General features: G+C 47.9%; 1 long non-coding RNA gene across 1 annotated transcript in view; it reads left to right on the forward strand.

The window, feature by feature from the left end:
• Positions 1–7,889: 7,889 nt before the first annotated feature.
• LOC137534169 (uncharacterized) overlaps positions 7,890–16,727 on the forward strand; it is a 36,381-nt gene continuing 27,543 nt past the window's right edge. Inside the window, exons 1-2 of the long non-coding RNA XR_011024322.1 lie at positions 7,890–8,022; positions 15,899–15,981. This is a non-coding gene — a long non-coding RNA (uncharacterized lncRNA). The remainder of the gene's footprint in view (positions 8,023–15,898; positions 15,982–16,727) is intronic.

The raw sequence follows: 16,727 nt of genomic DNA on the forward strand, positions 1-16,727 counted from the left end.
CAAAAGTGATGGAAAAGATGTTTCAAGGGGTCTAACACCTGGACCCCCAGGTGGAGGAGTGGGATACATGCCAAAAGTCCCCGGAAAAAATCTGGATTTGACGCAAAGCAGCGTTTTAAGGGCAGAAAACACATTGAATGCTAAATGACAGGCCTAAAGTGCTTTAAAACATCTTGCATGTGTATACATCAAATCAGGTAGTGTAATTAAGGTACTGCTTCACACTGACACACCAAACTCACCGTGTAACGCACCGCAAACAGCTGTTTGTGTAGTGACGGCCGTGCTGGACTGGTGCGCACCATGGCGAGAGTGCAGTGGCGGGTTCACTGAACAGGAATACAGTGGCGGGTTCACTGAACAGAACAGGTATGCAGTGGCGGGTTCACTGAACAGAACAGGTATACAGTGGCGGGTTCACAGAACAGGTATGCAGTGGCAGGTTTACTGAACAGGTATACAGTGGCGGGTTCACTGAACAGGTATGCAGTGGTGGGTTCACTGAACAGGTATGCAGTGGTGGGTTCACAGAACAGGTATGCAGTGGCAGGTTCACTGAACAGAACAGGTATACAGTGGCGGGTTTACTGAACACAACAGGTATGCAGTGGCGGGTTCACTGAACAGGTATACAGTGGCGGGTTCACTGAACAGAACAGGTATGCAGTGGCGGGTTCACTGAACAAAACAGGTATACAGTGGCGGGTTCACAGAACAGGTATGCAGTGGTGGGTTCACTGAACAGGTATACAGTGGCGGGTTCACTGAACACAACAGGTATGCAGTGGTGGGTTCACAGAACAGGTATGCAGTGGCAGGTTCACTGAACAGGTATGCAATGGTGGGTTCACTGAACAGGTATGCAGTGGTGGGTTCACTGAACAGGTATGCAGTGGTGGGTTCACAGTACAGGTATGCAGTGGTGGGTTCACAGTACAGGTATGCAGTGGCAGGTTCACTGAACAGGTATGCAGTGGTGGGTTCACTGAACAGGTATGCAGTGGTGGGTTCACAGTACAGGTATGCAGTGGTGGGTTTACAGAACAGGTATGCAGTGGCAGGTTCACTGAACAGGTATGCAGGTATCCGGTGGGCTCACTGAACAGAACAGGTATGGTGGGCTCACTGAACAGAACAGGTATGGTGGGCTCACTGAACAGAACAGGTATGCAGCCAGGAACAAGCTAAGCCTAACTAATCTTTCCCTATGAGAGACAGTCTGCAGCAGCTCGCCCTACTCTCACTAACGCAGGCACACGAGTGAGCGTAATGGCCACCGCTGCCTGCCTTTTATTAGGGGGGGGGTGGGGTGGCTCCAGGGGCTAGTGTAGCCTAATTGGATACACTGGGCCTGCTGACTGTGATGTAGAGGGTCAAAGTTGACCCTCATGGTGCATTATGGGGCGAACCGAACTTCCGCAAAAGTTCGCCTGCGGGACCCGAACGCGAACCACTGAAGTTCGCATGGAACCGTTCGCAGGCGAACCGTTCGGCCCAACTCTACAGGTAATCTCAGCATCCTCTATGCCCAGCTGAGTATTGTGAGGTCATCAAGTAATCCCAGCATCCTCTATATCCAGCTGAGTATTGTGAGGTCATCAGGTAATCCTAGCATCCTCTATACCCAGCCGAGTATTGTGAGGTCATCAGGTAATCCCAGCATCCTCTATACCCAGCTGAGTATTGTGAGGTCATCAGGTAATCCCAGCATCCTCTATGTATAACCAGCTGAGTACTGTGAGGTCATCAAGTAATCCCAGCATCCACTATACCCAGCTGAATATTGTGAGGTCATCAGGTAATCCCAGCATCCTCTATGCCCATCTGAGTATTGTGAGGTCATCAGGTAATCGTAGCATCCTTTATACCCAGCTGAGTATTGTGAGGTCATCAGGTGGGAAAAAAACAGCTGTAACTGATCAGTCAAGTTTTCATCTGGAAAGACAATTTACAGCATGTCAGGACTGTTTGCATGTAATTGATAGTATTCTGCACTGGGGATTTGATTATATTTACTTCTTTCCATATTTCACACTGATGTAATGCTTCCTGAGTGAGGTTTGTTGTCTTTTTTGTATATAATGACTTTGCTTACCTTTTCAATAAACCGTTAAAACAAAAAATACAAATATATCTATAACTCTATGAGCAAGTGCCACGTACCACGTCCGTCATGCTCCTGGCTGGCACATGTTACACCTGCTGCTGCTGCAGTGCCCTGCTCCTGCTGCCTGTGCAGCTCCCACCGCCAGGACAGGGTGCCACAGGCCACTGATACCACCTATATTTAACCCAAAACAAAATTGCAGCATCAATTTTTGGAGGTGTCTTGACTGAAAACTGTCATGTCCCAGTTGTGCGGTTGGACTTTGGAGACACAATGTGGGCTGCACGACCGCTGTCTGGAATCTAGGCCTAATGTTAATTGACAGTCATTTTTTTTTTGGGGGGGGGGGGGGGATTCGAAGTCCCCACATCATCAATTAGTGTTTCCCTTTGCAAAATAATGATGATACATGCCTCATTTACCCTCAAAACCCCTTTTAAAGATATTTAAAGGGCACTTCCGGTTTTTCTATCCAGATTACCGAATAGGCCAGATATCCGCGGATAATGCGACCGGATATCCGCGTTCACGCGGATATCTAAAAGGCCGGATTCGGATATCCGAGCCGGATCCGGATATCTAGGTATCCGGATTGGGGTCAATTCGGATTTTAAAAAGTACTATCCGAGCATTACTAATCTCAGCATCCTCTATGCCCAGCTGAGTATTGTGAGGTCATCAGGTAATCCCAGCATCCTCTAAACCCAGCTGAGTATTGTGAGGTCAGCAGGTAATCCCAGCATCCTCTATATCCATCGGAGTATTGTGAGGTCATCAGGTAATACCAGCACCTCTATGCCCATCTGAGTATTGTATGTCATCAGGTAATCCCAGCATCCTCTATACCCAGCTGAGTATTGTGAGGTCATCAGGTAATCCCAGCATCCTCTATATCCAGCTGAGTATTGTGAGGTCATCAGGTAATCCTAGCATCCTCTATACCCAGCTGAGTATTGTGAGGTCATCAGGTAATCCCAGCATCCTCTATACCCAGCTGAGTATTGTGAGGTCATCAGGTAATCCCAGCATCCTCTAAACCCAATACAGAAACAGGCCTAATACATCAATATAGTCCACTTTCAAGTCCATTAGTAACGATCTCCATCCCAATAGTACATATCCTGCTCACCAGAAACGTTGGCTGACTGGTTAAAATCAGCGTAAACAGCATGTACAAATGGTAGCTGGTGATCCCTTCAATGCTTCTCCATATGTACCTCAGGGAAACAAAGTGCTCACATAGCGTGATACTGTATACTACAGATGGACAAGTATCCCTCCACCAACACTGCTAGTCACCAGTGCCAAGCTAACAACCGCCACACACCACGTGTGTATATCTGATAAATGAAGGCTCACCGGATCCAATGGCTGACCGTATCACAGACCAGCTAACAGCGCTTTTTGGTATGCCTTCTTTGTCCCAGCACAGCCTCTCTCCTTAAAAACTCAAAACGGGCACACAATAGTGTATTACCATTTATTAAGACAAATTAAAACAAGTAGTGCACTCACAATTTTCCATAAAAATATGCGCATATCTGAACTCATATGGACGTCCTCCTGATGGTCACGCTCGCGTCTCCACACAGCAGTCCGAGGCCACGCCCAACCGGTTTCGTCAAATGACTCATCAGGGGCTGGCCATCGTAACTGCGTGAAGACGCTTTAACCACACACATATGCAAATCATTTCCTCTTTGCTGGCAAAACATTACGGTAGCTCAAAATGACGGGTGCTGCGCTATCTGATAACAGATTACGCGCAGCAACTCCCATCAACCTCATAATTAAAACTTTATTGCACATTACAAATATGTACAATCCAAAGCGATATGTTTAAAAAGGTAACCAACATAATTGCACTAAACCCATATTTTAAATTACCACCAACAGGAATCACACCTGCGCCAAATTTAACATTATAATATATTAAAGTGCCTAACTTATGACAAACCCCAAGCTCTATACCTGGGAGTTGATACATGGCTTAAAATGTTCCCCTATATATACACATCCCGCTGTGACACGTGTGTACTATACCCCCTTAGGCCCCGTTCACACTTGCGGTTGTTTGCCAAACGGACCGGATGACCTGACCGGATCCGGATCGGAACCGTACGGTTCTGATCCGGATCCGATCCGGATCCGGTCAGGTTGCATCAGGTGTCCATCAGGATGCGATCCGGATCCGTTTGGCAAAAGTACTGTTAAAAACAAAAAAAATGTTGGGGTCTGGGAGGTCAGCAGAAGGGGGACCTGTGGAATCAGGCCCTCTGCTGTTTAGCACTCACCTCCACCTGCGACATGCTGCCAACATCTCCGGATCCGGATCCAGCTGTGCTGCTCCACTCCAAAATGCTTGCCCATGTGTCCCCATCCAATATCGCCGCAACAATCCCCATAGGAAGTGGGGTAGAACATCCGGATTTCTCAGCCAGTGTGTTGTGCGCTCTCCGGTTCCCATTGGTTTGTATTGGCCGGATGGTGCAGTCCGGCTCCGCCCCGGATACGGCTGCCGGAGGAGCCGGATGAAAAAATAGCGCATGTTGGAACGGAGGCCGGAGTCCGGATCCGGCCCGGATCCGGTCCGGCTCCGGTTCGGCAGAACGGACGCATGTGAACGGACGCATAGGCTTTCATTGCTATGCCGTGCGTCCGTTCCGTCCGTTCTGCAAGCGGTGCGGCTCCGGCACGGCGATTCCGGAGGGCCACCGCAAGTGTGAACCGGGCCTTATAGACAATAATACAGTGGTCTAATTAGCACCACATAATCACCCCAATTCGTGAACTAGCAAATTCCCCCAATTTATTAATGCCATACACGTGTGACAATGCGGATGTGCAAATATACAATCTAACAGGTGTCCCCATTGTCTGATTACCACAACACGTATGACATTCTGGATAAGCAAACCACGATCTAATTACCTCTAATCAGTTGCTGCGCGTAATCTGTTATCAGATAGCGCAGCACCCGTCATTTTGAGCTACCGTAATGTTTTGCCAGCAAAGAGGAAATTATTTGCATATGTGTGTGGTTAAAGCGTCTTCACGCAGTTACGATGGCCAGCCCCTGATGAGTCATTTGACGAAACCGGTTGGGCGTGGCCTCGGACTGCTGTGTGGAGACGCGAGCGTGACCATGAGGAGGACGTCCATATGAGTTCAGATATGCGCATATTTTTATGGAAAATTGTGAGTGCACTACTTGTTTTAATTTGTCTTAATAAATGGTAATACACTATTGTGTGCCCGTTTTGAGTTTTTAAGGAGAGAGGCTGTGCTGGGACAAGGAAGGCATACCAAAAAGCGCTGTTAGCTGGTCTGTGATACGGTCAGCCATTGGATCCGGTGAGCCTTCATTTATCAGATATACACACGTGGTGTGTGGCGGTTGTTAGCTTGGCACTGGTGACTAGCAGTGTTGGTGGAGGGATACTTGTCCATCTGTAGTATACAGTATCACGCTATGTGAGCACTTTGTTTCCCTGAGGTACATACGGAGAAGCATTGAAGGGATCACCAGCTACCATTTGTACATGCTGTTTACGCTGATTTTAACCAGTCAGCCAACGTTTCTGGTGAGCAGGATATGTACTATTGGGATGGAGATCGTTACTAATGGACTTGAAAGTGGACTATATTGATGTATTAGGCCTGTTTCTGTATTAGGATTTGTGTCATAGTTTACATCTGACTGATACACAGAGCGCTTTACTTTAATTTACAAACGCTAGTAGGGTGCGAATACTCACCCAGTTGTACAGCGATCTGTGTAATCAGTGCAAAGTACTTGGCTGCCTGGATTTCAAATATATGTACTGTGTACTTTAATATTTTATATTTGCGAAAGTTTGAGAGGAGGAGCGCATATACCACCGTTCTCTTACAATCCTCTAAACCCATCTGAGTATTGTGAGGTCATCAGGTAATCCCAGCATCCTTTATATCCATCTGAGTATTGTGAGGTCATCAGGTAATCCCAGCATCCTCTATGCCCATCTGAGTATTGTGAGGTCATCAGGTAATCCCAGCATCCTCTATACCCAGATGAGTATTGTGAGGTCATCAGGTAATCCCAGCATCCTCTATACCCAGCTGAGTATTGTGAGGTCAGCAGGTAATCCTAGCATCCTCTATGCCCATCTGAGTATTGCGAGGTCATCAGGTAATCCCAGCATCCTCTATGTATAACCAGCTGAGTACTGTGAGATCATCAGATAATCCCAGCATCCCCTATACTCAGCCGAGTATTGTGAGGTCATCAGGTAATCCCAGCATCCTCTATATCCAGCTGAGTATTGTGAGGTCATCGGGTAATCGTAGCATCCTCTATACCCAGCCGAGTATTGTGAGGTCATCAGATAATCCCAGCATCCTCTATATCCAGCTGAGTATTGTGAGGTCATCGGGTAATCGTAGCATCCTCTATACCCAGCCGAGTATTGTGAGGTCATCAGGTAATCCCAGCATCCTCTATACCCAGCTGAGTATTGTGCGGTCATCAGGTAATCCCAGCATCCTCTTTGCCCATCTGAGTATTGTGAGGTCATCAGGTAATCGTAGCATCCTTTATACCCAGCTGAGTATTGTGAGGTCATCAGGTGGAAAAAAAAACAGCTGTAACTGATCAGTCAAGTTTTCATCTGGAAAGACAATTTACAGCATGTCAGGACTGTTTGCATGTAATTGATAGTATTCTGCACTGGGGATTTGATTATATTTACTTCTTTCCATATTTCACACTGATGTAATGCTTCCTGAGTGAGGTTTGTTGTCTGTTTTGTATATAATGACTTTGCTTACCTTTTCAATAAACCGTTAAAACAAAAAATACAAATATATCTATAACTCTATGAGCTTTTTTCTTTTTAGCTATTTGACAGGTATTTATAGCCATCATTTCTGATATCATTTGGCATATCTGCTTACATTACTTTTTCTCTGGCTACTATATATATATATATATATATATATATATATGTATATATATATATATATATATATATATATATATATATGTATATATATATATATATATATATATATATATATATATACACACCGCTTTCATTACCAGATTGCTGTATTGTAATCCTTATGTGACTGTATGATTGTTATTTAAATATTAAAAAAGAATAGTTACTAAAACATTCCTTCCTCCCATCACGGCATCGGAGCTACGATCAGCGGCAGAGGCGCCCCGCTCGGCTCGGCGGTCTCCAGGCGAATGCCTCGCTCCCGTAGCGGAGATTCCTTATCACACAGAGCGGACCATGTTGAGAACAGACACAGCCTCCGCGTGCCGCTGCGCCACACTTGTGCTTCTTCTCCCGCCTCTTCGCGGGGTTTTCAGGCGATCGGCGACCCTCCAACCCGGGACCACCCGCATGTCTCCATCTCCGTACTCCCCCCGGAAGACCCGAACATGAATCCCGGAGGAATGCTGCCGCTTTCATGTGGAAATCCCCCGATCCATGGACGCCCCCTGGCGGTCACAGCGCTAGCGGCGGGGAGACGGCTGTTCGGGGGCAGATTGCGGGGGTGAGAGGAGGCAGAGAGGGGAGAATGCTGCTGGGGGTGGAGGAGGGCTCTCTGGTAGACAGGTGTAATGCTATTTGGGGCCTCCAGGGGGTAGTGATGGGGAGCTATGAGCAGTTTAGTGTGATTGGAAAAGCACATAGCCTGTCACGTGACCCCAGAGCTGTCGGCACTGGAAGCTCAGATGTGGCGCTGTCACCGTAGAGGGTCACGTGCAGAGGGGAGGGGCTCTGGCACATCCCCCCTACCCCACATGCCTTTTTTTACTACAACAAAGGTATCTGCAAGAAGCTCCGCCCCCGGCCGCGATAAGCCCCGCCCCCAATCCAAGACACTTTGGAGAGGCAGCCCTGACAGGAATTTGGAAGCAGGTGAGAATATGCATCCCGGATAACAGCACCCACACTGATCTCCCCCCCCCCCCCAATCACCCACACTGACCCCCCTCCCCTCCACCCGGTAGTACCCACAGTAATTTCTTCCTCATCCACCACACACACACACACACACACACACACACACACACACACACACACACACACACACACACACACACACACACCACTGACCCCTCCCCCCCAGCACCCACAGTGATTTCTCCCTCACCCCCCCCCCCCCCCCCCCCCCCCACACACACACACACACACACACACACACACACACACACTAAGCCTCCCCCCCCAGCACCCACAGTAACTTCTCCCTCATCCACACTGACCCCTCCCCCCCCCAGCACCCACAGTAACTTCTCCCTCACCCTCCCTCCCCCCCCACACACACCCACACACTGACCTCTCCCTCCCCCAATCACCCACCACTGACCCCTCCCCCCAGCACCCACAGTAACTTCTCCCTCATCCATACACCCACACTGACCCCTTCCCCCACCAGCACCCACAGTAATTTCTCCCTCATCCAACCCCCCCCCCCCCCCCAACACCCACATTGACTTTTTCCCCAATCACCCACACTGACCCCCCCCCCTCCCCCCGGTACCCACAGCAATTTCTCCCTCATCCACCCCCCCCCCCACACACACACACACTCTGACCTCTCCCTCCCCCAATCACCCACCACTGACCCCTCCCCCCCAGCACCCACAGTAATTTCTCCCTCACCCCCCCCCCCGCACACACACTAACCCTCCTCCCCCCCCCCAGCACCCGTGGTAACTTCTCCCTCATCCACACTGACCCCTCCCCCCCAGCAACTTCCCCCCCCCACACACTGACCTCTCCCTCCCCCAATCACCCACCACTGACCCCTCCCCCCAGCACCCACAGTAACTTCTCCCTCATCCATACACCCACACTGACCCCTCACCCCACCAGCACCCACAGTAATTTCTCCCTCATCCACCCCCTCCCCCCACACACACACACTAACCTCCCCCCCCCCCCCGCCCCAGCATCCACAGTAACCTCTCCCTCATCCACACACCCACACTGACCCCTTCCCCCCAGCACCCACAGTAACTTTTCCCTCACACACCCACATTGACCTCTCCCTCCACCAATCACCCACACTAATCCCTCATCCCCCCCCCCCAGAACCCACAGTAATTTCTCCCTCATCCACCCCACACTGACCTCTCCCTCCACCAATCAACCCACGCTGATCCCTCACCCCCCCCCCCCCCGCTTACACTTACACATCACCCCCCCAGAACCCACAGTAACTTCCCCCCCTCCCCACACACACTAACCTCTCCATCACCCACACTGACCTTTCCCTCCCACCAGCACCCACACTGACTTCTCCCTCCCCCACCCCTCAAACTAACCTCTCTCACCCCCCACAATCCACACTAACCTCTCCCCTTCCCTGACAACCACACTGACCTCTCCCTTCCCCCACCACTCACACTAACCTCTCCCACCCCCCAGAACCCACACTGACCTCTCCCTTACCCGACAACCACACTGACCTCTCCCTTCCCCCACCCCCTACACTAACCTCTCCCACCCCCCAGAACCCACACTAACTTCTCCTTTCCCCAACAACCACACTGACCTGTCCCTCCCCCGACACCCACACTGACCCCCGGGTCCCCCGCCCAGCACCCATCCTGACCTCTCCCTTCTCCCAGCACCTACACCGAGTTCTCCCTCCTCCAGCACAAGTGGCATATGAATCACCATAGGAGCCATAGTGGCTGCTATGGCGGCCTTAGCCAAGGGCCCTATTCTCTTTTCCGGCGATAGAGGGGTCTGCTGCGAGCCTTTTGGAGACCCATGGCGGTCCTCCTGAAGTGTACAGCTAACAAGGGGGGGACATTTCACCCTGGGCCGGCTGCACTGATGCAATAGAAAATACAGCTGTAACACCGCGACCACTCGATTAGCTTCGCCCCCACCTCTGTACCAGTCCACCTGGCTGTCATGTCTCCTTGCTGCTTTCTGTGTTGGGTGCCAGGGATGTGATGCTCCTGTCATGCTCCTGCTATTTGCTGCTGTGGTGCTGTGCTCCGCCCCTCCGTCCTGGAACTTTCAATCTGGAAACCGTGGCGCAAGTGCCACATGTAACATTGCTGCATTTTCCCTATGGGCTAAAGTGCTGTATTTTCCCTATGGGCTAAAGTGCTGCATTTTCCATATGGTCTAATGTGCTGCATTTTAAATATTGGCTAACGTGCTGCATTTTATATATTGGCTAACGTGCTGCATTATGTATATGGCCTAACGTGCTGCATTTTATATATGGGCTAATATGCTGCATTTTATATATGGACTAACATGCTGCATTTTATATATGGGTTAATATGCTGCATTTTATATATGGGTCAATATGCTGCATTTTGTTTATGGGCTAAGATGCTGCATTTTATTTCAGGGCTAACATTGTTGCATTTTGTATATGGTCTAAAATCCTGCTTTTCCATATGCAATGTGCTGCATTTTGTATATTTTTATATGGACCAATAAGCTCCATTTTGTATACTGGCTAAGATGTTGCATTTTGTATAGTGGCTAAGATGCTGCATTTTATATCAGGGCTAATTTTATGTATGGGCTAATGTGCTGCATTTTGTATATGGGCTAACGTGCTCCATTTTGTATATGGGCTAACGTGCTCCATTTTGTATATGGGCTAACGTGCTGTGTTTTATATATGGGCTAACATGCTGTGTTTTGTATATGGGCTAATGTGCTGCATTTTATATATGGACCAATATGCTCCATTTTATATATTGGCTAAGATGCTGCATTTTGTATAGTGGCTAAGATGCTGCATTTTATATCAGGGCTAATTTTATGTATGGGCTAGTGTGCTGCGTTTTGTAAATGGGCTAACATGCTGTGTTTTGTATATGGGCTAACGTGCTGCATTTTGTATATGGGCTAATGTGCTGCGTTTTGTATATGGGCTAACGTGCTGCATTTTGTATATGGGCTAACGTGCTGCATTTTGTATATGGGCTAACGTGCTGCATTTTGTATATAGGCTAACGTCCTGCATTTTGTATATGGGCTAACCTGCTGCATTTTGTATATGGGCTAACGTGCTGTATTTTGTATATGGGCTAATGTGCTGCATTTTGTATACGGGCTAACGTCCTGTGTTTTGTTTATGAACTAACATCAGTGCAGTTTCTAGGCTAAAATGCACCCAGGGCGAGGGTGTAAAAATTGCACCCCCCCCCCCCCCCAGCAAGGTATGGGTGCCCGCAGTATAGGTTAGCCAGATCTAGTTGCACTCAGTACAGATTCCCCCAGAATAGGTACCCCAATATAGGTAGCCAGCTATAGGTCCCCCCAGTATAGGTAGCCAGGCATAGATGAGCCAGTATAGTTGCCTCCGGTATAGGTTAGCCAGGTAGGTGCCTCCAGTATAGGTAACCAGTATAGGTTAGATAGGCAGGCGTCCCCGGTATAAATTAGATAGGTAGTAGGTGCCCCCAGTACAGGTTAGCTAGGTGGGTGCCTCTAATATAGGTAGCCAGAATAGTTGCCCCCAGCATAGGTTAGATAGGTAGATGCCCCCAGTATAGGTTAGTTAGGTAGGTGCCTCCAATATAGGTAGCCAGTATAGTTGTTACCTGTATAGGCTAGCTAGGTAGGTAGGTGCCCCCAATACAGGTTGGATAAGTTAATGCTCCCACTATAGGTTAGATAGGTATCTGCCCCCCAGTATAGGTTAGATAGGTAGGTGCCCCCCTGTATAGGTTAGATTAGGTAGCTGCTTCCTCAGTATAGGTTAGATTAGGTAGCTGCCCCCCAGGTTAGATAGGTAGCTGCCCCCCAGTATAGGTTAGATAGGTAGGTGCCCCCAAGAATAGGTTAAATAGGTAGCTGCCCCCCAGTATAGGTTAGATAGGTAGGTGCGCCCCAGGATAGGTTAGATAGGTAGCTGCCCCCCAGTATAGGTTAGATAGGTAGGTGCCCCCCAGGATAGGTTAGATAGGTAGCTTACCCAATATAGGTTAGGTAGGTGCCCCCCAGCATAGGTTAGATAGGTAGCTGCCCCCCAGGATAGGTTAGATAGGTAGGTGCCCCCCAGGATAGGTTAGATAGGTAGCTGCCCCAGTATAGGTTAGGTAGGTGCCCCCCAGTATAGGTTAGATAGGTAGCTGCCCCCCAGTATAGGTTAGATAGGTAGGTGCTCCCCATGATGGAGGGGGGAGCCGCAGCCGCGGGGAGGGCAGCCCGACCTCTTCCTCCCTCTCCCCGGGCCGCCCTCCATGCGATCTCCCCTCGGACTGCAGAGTAATGCAGCAGGGAAGCGCTGTGCATAACTACTCACCTCGCTGGCTCGAAGCGCTGCTCTCTCGCCGCCAGTCTCATCTCTCCATAGACGCTGATACACACACACACTGCTTCCGGCTAAACAGGAAGCAGCGTGTATCAGCGTGTATGGAGAGATGAGACTGGACTCCCCCCCCCCTGCACGGGCCGCACGGCAGTAGAAACGGCCCTGGCTAACATGCTGCATTTTCTGTATGGGCTAATATGCTGCATTTTATATATTTATTTATTTATTGTATTTATAAAGCGCCAACATATTACGCAGCGCTGTACATTAATTTAGGTTACAGACAATATTTAGGGGTGACATACAGCAAAATGACAATACAGGAATACAAGAAAACCAGATCACACAGCACAGTATGAGTACCAGGTAATGCTTAGTCAGTCACTGGAGGAGAGCATGGAGATTAGGCAAGTTAGGTGGAGAGCATGGAGATTAGGCAATATATGGTTAAAGATGCTGCATTTTATATGTGGGCTAACATGCTTCTGTTTGTATATGGACTGCATTTTCTATATGGGCTAACGTGCTCATTTTATTTTTGGGCTAGCCAACTTATTTTCTATAGGCAAATGTGCTGCATTTTCCGTATGGGCTACCATGCTCATTTTATTTTTGGGCTAGCCAACTTATTTTCTATAGGCAAATGTGCTGCATTTTCCGTATGGGCTACCATGCTGCATTTTATAAATGGACTGCATTTTATATATGGGCTTACATGCTACTTTCTCTATATGGGCTAACATGCTGCATTTTATATATGAGCTAACATGCTGCATTTTATATAAGGGCTTACATGCTGATGACCCGTGTTGTCCGGGTATGTATTTGGCTGGTGTTGGCTCTGCCCACTTTTTCTAACCCTAACACACAATTACTCAATTGCTCAATGACCTCGTTTGTGAGCTTTGTGGTCTTTGGCATCAATAATTTGCATTGAAATGAAACTAATCTGATTGGCTGTGGCTCCACCCCTTTTCTGAATTTGAACCCCAGTCACCCAATGACCAACTGTACCACATACATGTGAAATCGGTGCTGGTAGACCGGGCCGTGTTAATTACTATTCCCCCTCCAGGCCGCCATGGATAGTGGGGGAATGAGATAATTCGGCTTCCAGCGATTGCTGAAGGCTGAATTATTGTGTTTTTTTTTTAAGCAACTTCGGCTCCGTCTTCTGAGGGAGCCGACGTTACTCACTGAGTGCGCTACAGAAGTAATCCCATTTATAGTCTATGGTGGCGCCGGCTGCGCCCAAATCTTCCTGCGCTGAAAAGGACTGCTCTGACTGTACCAGGTTTATGGCTTGTGACAGTGCAAAAATGGCAGCAATAAAATACAGGTAGTCCCGGGTTAACGAACGAGATAGGGACTGTAGGTTTGTTTTTAACCTGAATCTGTTCTTAAGTCGGAAAATTGTGCCATTTCTGTCCCCTGTACCTCCTCTTTGCCCCCCTGTGCCTCCATTGCCCCCCTCTGTGTCACCTCTGCCCTCTGTGCCTGCTTATACAAGTTTAACAGTGCAACAATCACAGTGCAAGAATGGCAGCAATTAAATATACCCTGTGAAAATCAATAGGTGAATTTTGATTGGCTTTTTGTAGGCTCCACCCACTTTTCTGAATATTAATCCCAGTCATCCAGTGACCAACTGCGCAAAGTTTTAGAACCCTGTTATAAACAGTGTAAGAATGGCTGCAGTTTACATTTTCCCAGTGAAATTTGTATTTGTCTCGGCCCACTTTTTGGTTATGGGGATAAAAAGTATCCTATATGTTATTTCAGGTAATGTACTATGTGTGTGCCAAATTTCATTCAAATTCCTTCAGCCATTTTTGCGTGATCGAGTAACAAACATCCGAACTTCCCCTTTTATAATATTAGTAGGATATGCTGCATTTTATATATGGACTGCATTTTCTGTATGGGCTAATATGCTCATTTTATGTGTGGGCTAATCTTTTTAACTTCCATATGGGCTAATGTGCTTCATTTTCTGTATGGGCTAATGCGCTGCAATTCATATACAGGCTACTGTTTCTATATGGTTTAACCTGCTTATTTTCTATATGGGCTAGCATGCTTCATTTTTATTAACCTCCTTGGCGGTATGGACGAGCTCAGCTCGTTCATGACCGCCGGAGGGCACCGCTCAGGCCCCGCTGGGCCGATTTTCATAAATTTTTTTTTAAACACGAAGCAAGCACTTTGCTTGCTGCGTGTTGTGGCCGCCCGCTGCCGATGTGCCGCTACCCGCCGCGTAAAAAAATATATATAAAAAAACCTGTTGCGCCGCCACCCTGACGCAATAAATAGAACGCCAGGGTGGTTAATGGACTGCATTTTGTTTATGGGCTAATGTGCTGCTTTTTATATATGGACTGCATTTTCTAAATGAGCTAACATGCTGCATTTTCCATATGGGCTAAAGTGCTGCATTTTCCACATGGGCTAAAGTGCTGCATTTTCCATATGGGCTAAAGTGCTGCATTTTCCATATGGGCCAATGTGATGCATTGTATATATGGGCTGCATTCGGAGCAGTGCTTTTCAGCGCTGCTAGATTTGGGCGCAGCCGGCGCCAGCATAGACTATTATAGGAATCACATCAGACAGCGCTCAGTGAGTAACGTTGGGGCCGTCAGAAGTCGCAGCCGAAGTTGCTTAAAAAACACAATAAATCGGCCTCCAGATATTGCTGGAAGCCAAATTATATCATTCCCCCACTATCCATGGCAGCCTGGAGGGGGAATAGTAATTAACACGGCCTGGACTTGTACAGAAGCAGGATCAGATATATACCACTGTATCCTGCGCCCAAGTCTACCGGCGCCGATTTCACATGTATGCACTACATTTTCTATACTGGCTAATGTGCTGCATTTTATGATATGTGAGATGGGCCCCTGTATTGGAGGAGGGGGGTTTAGAAGCTGTGCCCCCACAGCTCTGGAACCCCCTGCAGTCACTGGGGCTGCTCGCTGTGGTTACACCTCTGGTGAAAAGTGTGTCCTTTGGCCTTTGCCATAAACAAACACTTTATATTTTATATAAACATTATATGTTGGTATAGATATTGTGGGGACTGCTTGAGTGTCCTGAACGTAACTGCACAACACTTGTAAAGCATATACAGTATATTAGAATCTTGCTGCTCAAACAAATTGTTCAAGTAGTCTGAAATGTGTGTCCAGGTGCCCCCAATGTTCCTGGCATTCCCTTCAGCCATTGCTCACTTTAGGTCAGCATTGTCTGACAGTTATCTTCTATTGTTTTTCCTACACCTCCAGCTCACCCCTTTTCCCCTCCCCTTTCCGTACAACAGAACAGGCTACTCAGCAGATAGCCCGCTAGCATGTCTATACAGAGATCATTCCTAAATTACCACCTTGAACTAATGTTTTTATGTGAATGGAGTAATTCATATTTTAATGATATTAGTCAACGTTTATAACAGTATTAATAATTTAAATGTTCTGTTTCCATAACGTCCTCAAGCCCTTGTCGAATACGTTCTGGATCGGTGGGATCAAGGAGGATTGAGAAGACTCTGAACTCTCCAGAGGCTTCCCACTACTGAGGTGAGTATTCAATTATTTTTTTTCGCTTCAGGTACCCTTGAAAGAATGCACGAGGTGACATGATGACATAGACATGTGTATGTACAGCGCCAAGCATACAAATAACTATGCTGTGTTTTTTTTTCTTTCCCTGCCTGAAAGAGTTAAACATCAGGCATACAAGTGACTGGCTTGGGACTGGGTGGGACCACAGCGTAACCCTCACTGATAAGGAATTCCAGCTATAATACAGAAAATGGCTTCTGAGAGCAGAAAATAGATTAAAAAGGGTCAACAGTTCATAGATTGTAGCTCTGGCATCCTTCAATAAAGGGCTATTGAGCAGAGACAATGAAACAGTAAAAACTTAAAAAGTAGATTTAAATATAAAATAAAACTGGGGTATCTAAAAAACAACAACACATTTTTAGGAGCAGGATCAGAGCATAGGGGCCAAGGTCGCAGCAGTTGCCTGTGCGTCCGGGCCCCTGAGGGGCCTGCTTGTTCCCACCACAGTGGTGCCGCTGAGGGAGTCATCAGATACTCACTTTGCCACGATCCACGCGCTGCAGCTACAAACTTCTTCCTGTTCTTGTGTTCCATCTCACATTAAAAGTGCTCCCTAGGAGGCGCTCTTGCTGTGAGCTGGAACATAGGACAGGAAGAAGTTTGTAGGTGCAGAGCGTGGATCTTGGCAAAGTGACTATCCGATGACAGCTGAGCCACTGCTGCTGCGTCCCCCCTCCGCCTGGCTACCTATGTAGAGG

The sequence above is a fragment of the Hyperolius riggenbachi genome, chromosome 10 (assembly GCF_040937935.1).
Source record: "Hyperolius riggenbachi isolate aHypRig1 chromosome 10, aHypRig1.pri, whole genome shotgun sequence".
NCBI classification, from domain to species: Eukaryota; Metazoa; Chordata; class Amphibia; order Anura; family Hyperoliidae; genus Hyperolius; species Hyperolius riggenbachi.